The sequence below is a fragment of the Primulina huaijiensis genome, chromosome 15 (genome assembly GCF_012295235.1).
Source record: "Primulina huaijiensis isolate GDHJ02 chromosome 15, ASM1229523v2, whole genome shotgun sequence".
Classification (NCBI taxonomy): Eukaryota; Viridiplantae; Streptophyta; class Magnoliopsida; order Lamiales; family Gesneriaceae; genus Primulina; species Primulina huaijiensis.
The window spans coordinates 22,459,972-22,467,479 of record NC_133320.1 but is presented as its reverse complement, the minus strand read 5'-3'; the positions used below and the strand labels follow the sequence as shown (position 1 = coordinate 22,467,479).

Below are 7,508 nucleotides of genomic sequence, written 5' to 3'. Positions count from 1 at the left end.
TGAAATCATCCCTTCTTCGAGTTTTCTCTCATCTTATAATATTCTATAATATTTGTGAGGTGTTTGTTCTCCTGTATTAAGAGAGTGTGTGTTCTCTTTGGAAACACAGTGAGTGAGTTGTACACCACAAAATATTATAGTGGAAATTCTTTTCATCTTGCCCGTGGTTTTTACCCTAATAATTTTTTAGGGGTTTTCCACGTAAATCTCGGTGTCCAGTTTATTCTTTATTTTCGGGTTTTATTATCTTAAATTCCGCACGTGGGACCAACAAGTGGTATCAGAGCCTTGGTTTAAAATTTCTTAAAATTCTGAGTATGCTCTGTGGTTGCAGCCTAGACTGATCTTCCACATCAGAAAAGATTTTTTGATATTTTTTATTTAAGACGGGATTATTTTGTTCAGCCTACTAAAATTGTTGTAGACATAATGGCGGGAAGGTACGAGATAACAAAGTTCAATGGAAGCAATTTTATGCTGTGGAAAATAAAGATACAAGCAGTTTTAAGAAAGGAGAATTGCTTGGCGGCTATTGGAGATAGACCTGTGGAGATTACGGATGACGGAAAGTGGAATGAGATGAATGATAATCCTGTTGCCAATTTACACTTGGCTATAGCAGATGAAGTATTGTCAAGTATCTCTTTGATAAAAACAGCAAAAGTTATCTGGGATAATCTGACAAAGATGTATGAGATCAAGTCCCTACACAACATGATTTTCCTAAAGAGAAGGCTTTATACTCTTCGGATGGCGGAATCATCATCGATGACCGATCATATCAACACACTAAATACTCTATTTGCCGAACTCACTTCCATGGGGCATAAAATAGGGGAAAATGAACGTGCAGAGCTTCTACTCCAAAGTTTACCAGATTCATATGATCAACTTATCATCAACATAACCAACAATATTCTTATGGGCTTTCTAAGATTCGATGATATCTTAACTGCGGTTCTCGGTGAAGAAAGCCGGCGCAAGAATAAGGAAGATAGGTTGGTAACATCGAAGAAGGCAGAGGTTTTACCGATGATAAGAGGAAGATTTACGGACTGTAACTCCAGTGGGAGCCAAAGACGAGGTAGATCAAAGTCAAGAAGTAAGAAGAAAAATATTTACTGCTTCAAATGTGGCGGTAAAGGGCACTTCAAGAAAGAGTGTACGAGTATTGACAAAAGTTCTCAAGGAAATGTGGCCAGTACTTCAGGCAGTGGTGAAATATTATTCAGCGAAGCAGCAACTGTTGCAGAAGACAGACACAAATTTTGTGACACATGGATTATGGATTCAGGAGCGACGTGGCACATGACGTCTCGGAGAGAATGGTTTGATCATTATGAACCAGTCTCAGGAGGATATGTATTCATGGGAAATGATCATGCATTGGAAATCGCTGGGGTCGGTACTATCAAAATTAAAATGTTTGATGGCACCATTCGCACCATACAGGAGGTACGACATGTGAAAGGACTGACGAAAAATCTTTTGTCCTTGGGGCAATTGGATGACATCGGGTGCAAAACTCGGATCGAGAACGGGATCATGAAAATTGTGAAAGGCGCGCTTGTGGTTATGAAGGCGGAAAAGGTTGCTGCAAATCTGTATGTACTTTTGGGAGAAACACACAAAGAGGCAGAACTAGTTGTTGCATCAAATGGTTCCGGAGAAGAATTAACATTGTTATGGCATAGAAAGCTCGGGCATATGTCAGAACGGGGGTTGAAAATTCTCTCAGAACGGAAGCTGCTGCCGGGACTTACAAAGTGTCATTACCCTTTTGTGAGCACTGTGTTACCAGTAAACAACACAGATTAAAGTTTGGCACTTCTACTGCCAGGAGCAAAAGCATATTGGAGCTGATTCATTCGAATGTTTGGCAAGCACCGGTTGTATCCCTAGGAGGAGCGAGATACTTTGTCTCGTTCATTGATGATTTCTCTAGGAGATGTTGGGTGTATCCAATCAAGAAGAAATCAGATGTTTTCCAGATCTTCAAAGATTTCAAAGCGCGGGTTGAACTTGCTTCAGAAAAGAAAATCAAGTGTCTGAGGACTGACAATGGAGGAGAATACACCAGTGACGAATTTGATGCATTTTGTCAACATGAGGGCATCAAAAGACAATTCACGACGGCTTACACACCTCAACAGAATGGAGTGGCAGAGCGGATGAACAGAACTTTGTTGGACAAAACAAGAGCTATGTTGAGGACTGCGGGTCTAGACAAGTCATTTTGGGCGGAAGCAGTCAAAACCGCTTGTTATATTATCAATCGTTCTCCTTCAGTGGCGATTGATCTGAAGACTCCGATAGAGATGTGGACTGGGAAGCCGACAAATTATTCTCATTTGCATACATTTGGAAGTCCGGTGTACGTTCTGTACAATGAGTAAGAAAGATCGAAGCTAGATTCGAAATCCAGAAAATGTATCTTCTTGGGTTATGCTGATGGAGTAAAGGGGTTTCGCTTGTGAGATCCTACTGTTCACAAGCTTGTCATCAGCAGGGATGTTATCTTGAGGAAGATAAAGTAAAGGGAGACAAAGACACACTGAATTCAGAAACTACTATATTGCAGGTAGAAAATAAGACAGAAGAAGGTCAAATTTCTTGTGAAGCAGTACCAGAGCACGAAGACCAAGAACATGTTGAGTCTGAAGTTTCCAATGTGAGGCAGTCAACTCAAGACAGAAGACCACCAGGTTGGCTTTCAGATTATGTCACTGAAAGCAACATTGCATATTGTCTATTATCAGAAGATGGTGAGCCATCGAGTTGCTACGAAGCTACTCAAAGCTCGGATGTATCCTTATGGATGATAGCAATGCAAGAAGAGGTGGAGGCATTAGACAGAAATAAAACTTGGGATCTTGTTACACTACTACGAGGGAGGAAAGCCATTGGAAACATATGGGTCTATAAGATCAAACGTGATGGCAATAACCAAGTGGAGCGGTATCGTGCTTGGTTGGTGGTGAAAGGGTATGCTCAGAAAGAAGGCATTGACTTCAATGAGATATTTTCTCCTGTGGTTCGGCTTACAACGGTCAGACTAGTGTTGGCATTGTGTGCGGTGTTTGACCTACATCTATAACAGCTAGATGTGAAAACAGCATTTCTTCATGGAGATCTTGAAGAAGAAATCTATATGCTTCAGCCAGAAGGTTTTGCGGAAAAAAGCAAAGAGAACTTGGTTTGCAGGTTGAACAAATCTCTGTACGGTCTCAAACAGGCGCCGAGGTGTTGGTACAAGAGATTTGATTCCTATATCATGAGCCTTGGATACAACAGACTGAGTGCAGACCTTGTACGTATTTCAAAAGGTCTGGTGATGATTATATCATTTTGTTGTTGTATGTGGACGACGTGTTGGTAGCAGGCCCCAACAAAGATCAGGTCCAAAGATTGAAGGCACGGTTGGCTAGGGAATTTGATATGAAGGACTTGGGACCAGCAAACAAGATTCTAGGGATGCAAGTTCACCGAGACAGAAGTAACAGAAAGATTTGGCTTTCCCAGAAAAATTATTTGAAGAAAATCTTGCAACGCTTCAACATGCAAGATAGTAAGCCAATTTCGACCCCTCTTCTGTTAACTTCAAGTTATCCTCTGAGATGTGTCCTAGCAGTGAAGCAGAGAGGATGGAGATGTCTCGAATACCATATGCATCAGCAGTGGGAAGTTTGATGTTCGCCATGATCTGTACAAGACCGGACATTGCTCAAGCAGTGGGAGCAGTTAGTCGGTATATGGCGAATCCTGGACGAGAGCATTGGAGCACTGTGAAGAGGATCCTTAGATACATTAAGGGTACCTCGAATGCTGCATTATGTTATGGAGGATCTGATTTTACACTCAGGGGCTATGTCGATTCAGATTATGCAGGTGATCCTGATAAGAGGAAATCTACTACTGGTTATGTGTTTACACTTGCAGGAGGAGCAGTAAGCTGGGTTTCAAAACTGCAGACAGTTGTGGCGTTATCTACAACAGAGGCAGAATACATGGCAGCTACTCAAGGTTGCAAGGAGGCAATATGGATTAAAAGGTTATTGGAAGATATCGGATACAAACAAGAGAATGTTCCTTTGTTTTGTGACAGTCAGAGTGCCTTGCACATCGCAAGGAATCCAGCCTTTCATTCCAGAACGAAACACATTGGAGTACAATCTCACTTTGTGCGAGAAGTAGTAGAAGAAGGAAGCGTGGATATGCAGAAGATCCATACGAAGGATAACATAGCTGATTTTCTGACCAAGCCAGTAAACACTGATAAGTTTGAGTGGTTTAGATTCTCAAGTGGTCTAGCAGAAACGTAAGCTGCAGGAAATGACAAGATTGAAAGGATGTGTGGAGATGTGTTTGATTCTCAATCAAATCTCCAAGTGGGAGAAATGTCGACAAAGAATTAATGAAGAGGGACCACATGCTGCCTTTTTGAAGAAAAAATAAAAAAAACGTGGGAGAAGGAAATTTCGATGAATTTTCAGAAGACGCGTCTTCACACTTACAGAGGCTCTATAANTTTTTCCTTCCTCTGCAAAAGGGTTTTCTGGGATTTGTTTTCAATCCTTTTTCTTTTCCGTTTTGGGGGCTGATTTAATTTTCTCATATCCGTTAATCTTTTCTACTTCTGATCTCTGTGTGTAAATATGTTTAGGATTTTTTATTTACGGAAATACATATATATTATTATGGCTTCGTTTTTGTACGAAAATACATGCATTGATTTACTTAAAAAATCAGCAAAATTATATTTATATATATATATAGGTGTGTGTGTGTATATATATATGCCTGGCTCCCTGTATGCCATCTGCAGAACCCACCGGAGAATCGATGAAGTTCCGTATATGGCGTATGAGGAGCCGAGCATATTATTATTATTTATTTCAGTTTTCTAGTATTATTGTACGAATTTCTATCCCCAAGACTTGAGAGAATCAAGGTTAATTTGATGCTTACAATTGAATTCCAAGATTAGCATAATCAAGATCTTAATTATTCATGCAGGTAAATTAATTTCGCAATTCTTATACTAGATGCGTTACTAATTTAATTGTTACTTTTTTAAAAAATATTCGTCTACTTCGTGAATTAAATCTTTGTTTTGATTTGATACACCGAATTCCATATGGAACAGCCTATCGTATCCACAAACAAATGTCGGGATCATATGGAGGGATGAAATTGAAATAATTTTTGTTTTTGGAAGAAAAAAAATACATAAAATGATCAAGCGTCGAAATGTAGAAAAAAATATTTTATTTTTTTATTCTGGAAAAAAATACATAAAATGATCAATGGTGGAAATGTAGAAAAAAAATATTTTTATTAAAAAAAAAAAAAGAATGTGAGAAGTTGTGAACAAAAGCCTGCTATAATTATTCTCTTAGTTCTGCATGCGTACCTATTCCAACAAGGCATCAATTCTTGGAAAAAAAAATTAATATTATCTATATTTTATTATTTTTATGTCCATCTCATATATATTTGGTGATGACCTAAAAAAACAAAAAATCGTGGTCAAGAAAGGTTTAAGATGAGAATTAACCCAACTTTCTGTTCTACAGTTTCTTTCAACGAATAAAATCTACTAGTCGTTAATTATCGAAGTACGAGTTTGAAAATTGGTCAATTTATCCATTGAAGCATCTAAAAATGTATATAGCTCGATCGGTCAAAAAATAAATAAGTCAATCAAATAATATAATGGATCAAATTTTGATCTGGAACAATTGCTTATTTCATGTTGGTTTAATGACTAGCTACGTACATTTTGAATGTTTACATGTCGTGTGCAGGTTCTCATCTCATGGAGTTTTTAGACGTTTATGACTTATCTTGTTGTGTCGATTTTTTTATGACATGAAAATCGGCAGTCGCAACTCTTCAACGCACATTGAGTAAACCTCCAGATTAATGTAATAGCGTCCAAATCACGCTAGCAATGTAAATCACACTGGTCGAGTAGTTTGCGACATGCTCGTCCGTGAAAGTATATATTTGTAGAAAAATCACACTTCTGACCACTAGTTAATCGCTCACCTACTCCACTTTGAAAACCCTTGGAACTCGATCGGCACCACTCTTGTTGGTAATTCAGATGGTGGTTCTTAAGGAAAATTTTGGGTTCAAATCTTGTAAATATAGCATATATGTGTCGGTGAGGTCGAATATATTATGAACAATATCGATCCGACCAAAATAATAGAAATATAATACAATATATTTTTTTACTTTTGGAACCCATCGTCATTACTTTTGATGTGCTCCTCGTAAATCCAAATGGGCAACATAGTAGCCAGCAAATCACGCTAATCAGGTAGATCACACTGAAAAAATCATGTGTGATATACTCAAAACTGAGATGAGAGAAGCGGAAAGAGATTGAACTCTAACCACTGGGCAAGTCATATGTGACATGCTCAAAACTGATATGACAGAAGCGGAAAGAGATTGAACTCTAACCTCTTGACGGAGCTCACCATACACTATATATCACCTGAGTTAGACACAGGATATGGTTGATCACTGCCTAATAAGCTCGAATTAAAAGACGTTTTGTGGGTTCGCTAAATTTGGTAAGAGCTCAGAAAAAAGTGGACTCCATCCAGAAGCAAGCTATCAAATTATTTATTAGTGTACAGACAACTATATACATAAATTAAGGACTCGAAGATTACTTGATTAAGCACTTTTTGGTGTGAGGGATAAGATTTAGTATTATCGTATTATCACACGTTTGATTCAAGTTTTACAATAATCGGAGTTAAAAAAAATAATTATGTTATCTGTATCTTTCAATTATAAGCTTATAAGCCTTAAATATGATTGTGAGGATATATTCCTGCATGCATTTGAAAAATATATCATCATGTATTCCGCTGTGTGGAGATGAATATATCGGAATATCATCAAATGATTTCGAAACTATGATCTCCAAAATAATTTTTTTTTATAAATTTAATTTGTTTTTTACATCAAATTAATTTAGCAGACTAAAATTAAACGAATTAATTAAACCAAATGATAATTTGGAAATTGCGAAAATGAATATAAAAAAAACATGTATTTTCCATGCTGTTTTATTTACATTCATTGGAGAATAATAATTATCTATACCAATAGTTTTTTTTTTTGGGTTAAAAAAAATCATTGGGAATTTGAGTGTTTGAATATTTAACACAACTCTGATTTTCTATAAAAATTCGATCGATTCATTATAAACAACACCAATGACTAATCCCAGTAGTTTTCTTGTCTATTATTTAATTTAATTTTCTAAAAAATTATCAAGTCTTTCTTGATATCTGAATATCGAATTGGTGTTATGAAATGAATATAATTTTCAAACAACTTCAAATTATATTTAAAAAATAATAATATTGAGATTTTTACTTAACATCTATTGTAAATTTATCACTGTATCAGTACTATTTTATTGAGTATTTTTAATTTTATTCATATTTTAATCAATTCATATGTAGAAAGAAATTTTATGT

At 36.8% G+C, this 7,508-nt stretch overlaps 1 protein-coding gene across 1 annotated transcript in view; it reads right to left on the bottom strand.

Moving 5' to 3' along the window:
- LOC140959887 (rhomboid-like protein 19) overlaps positions 1-7,508 on the bottom strand; it is a 45,441-nt gene that overhangs the window by 19,973 nt on the left and 17,960 nt on the right. The gene's annotated exons all lie outside the window — the stretch shown is intronic.